Source organism: Coregonus lavaretus (genome assembly GCF_964263955.1).
Source record: "Coregonus lavaretus genome assembly, contig: HAP1_SCAFFOLD_10827, whole genome shotgun sequence".
Classification (NCBI taxonomy): Eukaryota; Metazoa; Chordata; class Actinopteri; order Salmoniformes; family Salmonidae; genus Coregonus; species Coregonus lavaretus.
In genome coordinates this window covers 1-2,000 of record NW_028160449.1, presented here as the reverse complement: position 1 = coordinate 2,000, position 2,000 = coordinate 1, and the positions used below count along the sequence as shown (strand labels likewise).

The window sequence follows — 2,000 nt, the reverse complement described above, 5'->3', positions numbered from 1 at the left end:
GCCGTCTGGACTGAGCCTGCAAAGCCGCCCGTCTGCCATGAGCCGTCAGAGCCGTCCGCCAGACCGGAGCCGCTAGAGCCTTCCGCCAGACAGGATCAGCCAGAGCCTTCCGCCAGACAGGATCAGCCAGAGCCTTCCGCCAGCCATGAGCAGCCAGATCCGTCAGCCGGCCATGAGCAGCCAGATCCGTCAGCCAGCCATGAGCAGCCAGATCCTTCAGCCAGCCATGAGCAGCCAGATCCGTCGGCCAGCCATGAGCGGCCAGATCCTTCAGCTAGCCATGAGCCGTCCAGCCAGGATCCGCCAGAGCCGTCCAGCCAGGATCCGCCAGAGCCAGCCAGCCAGGATCCGCCATTGAGTCCGGTGCTGTCCCTTAGCCCGGTGCTGGCCCTTATCCTGGTGCTGCCCCTTAGTCCGGTACTGCCCCTTAGTCCGGTGCCGCCCCTTAATCCAGTGGGGTTTAGTTGGGGGGTGGTCATGTGGAGGAGGCTACGGAGGCGGATAGTGACTAAGGTGGGGTGGGGACCACGACCAGGGCCAGAACCGCCACCGTGGACAGACGCCCACCCAGACCCTCCCCTAGACTGTATGCTGGTGCGCCCGGAGTGCGCACCTTTAGGGGGGGGTACTGTGACACTCTGGCTCTGGGACTTTTGTATTTGAGCCAGGGTGTATTTTGTTTTGTTGGGTTTTGGTTTGGTTATGTTGGGTTTGGGTGTATTTCTATGTTGCTAGTTCTGTTGTGTGTATTTCTAGGTTTGGTCTATGACTCCCAATCGGAGGTAACGAGTGTCAGCTGTCGGCTCGTTATCTCTGATTGGGAGCCATATTTATCTGTATGTTTTCTTGTGGGAGTTGTGGGTTTTTGTTCCGTTTCGGTCAGTGTACCGTGGACTTCATTGAGTCGTCTTTTGTTTTGTATACGTGCTTTACTCTAATAAAGTCATGTTTCTTGGACACGCTGCGCCTTGGTCATACTTGAACGACATAGACGACCGTGACAAGATGAGAGACGTAATGTTTGTCTCTGTTGTGTTGAAGTCCAATCAAGCAGGAGAGACCAGCCTCCCCTGTACCCAGCTGTGTGTCCATGAAGAGTGACCGGTCTATGCATCATCCTATATTCTTCAGAGAGGGAGACTTTTCTACTGAACAAAGGTAAGAAGAACTCATGGGTCATGGTCAGTGAGTTAAACAACACTGTCTCTACTAATTTCTCCTCTCCCATTTTACAATTTATTTTTGTTGTTTTCATAATCCATAGGCCAATCCTTTTTTCAATTTTCATAGTCCTGAAACAATATTAAACTGACACAACTTTCCCTCCCTGTATGTGTGTGTGTGTGTGTGTGTGTGTGTGTGTGTGTGTGTGTGTGTGTGTGTGTGTGTGTGTGTGTGTGTGTGTGTGTGTGCGTGAGTGTACTCCCTGGATGAGGAGATGTAATCTCATGTTTTGTCCCCAGAAACCAACAGGAGAGATCAGAGTCAGAGATTCTCAGTGGTCAGTCTTCCCAGAGTCATCAAACAGACCTGGACTCCATATTCAGTGTATGTGGTCCTGTTATGTACATTTGTTTTTGTTTACCTCAAGTAAAGTTGATCTGTCAATCATTCATTCATGTGTTAATGAGAAAGCATTTAGTCTCTTGCTTAACTTATTTACTTGATTTCTTTCAGTTGCTTGAAGAGAATATTATGACATTTGTGAAGAACGAGCTGAAGATGTTCAAGAGGATTCTTAGTCCAGAACTCCCAGAAGGCTTTGAGAGTCAGAAGCAGGATAAGGAAGTGGTGGATGCTGAAGATGAGAAGCAGGAGAGCAGTGCCAGAGAGGGGGCTCTGAAGATCACACTGCACGTCCTGAGGAAAATGAACCAGAAGGAGCTTGCTGACACACTGGAGAAAAGTAAGAGCTGTCTGCCTCATGTTGAATGCTGTTTTATAACGAACATTTAAAAGCTGTAGCTAAAGTACAGCTAAAGTAGCTGTGTAACTCAATG

At 49.5% G+C, this 2,000-nt stretch overlaps 1 long non-coding RNA gene across 1 annotated transcript; it reads left to right on the top strand.

Moving 5' to 3' along the window:
* The first annotated feature begins 1,045 nt into the window (after nucleotides 1-1,045).
* On the top strand, nucleotides 1,046-1,759 carry LOC311121824. The gene is made up of 3 exons (XR_014612354.1): nucleotides 1,046-1,158; nucleotides 1,464-1,548; nucleotides 1,678-1,759. It is a non-coding gene; the product is annotated as an uncharacterized lncRNA (long non-coding RNA).
* The last annotated feature ends 241 nt before the right edge of the window (nucleotides 1,760-2,000 follow it).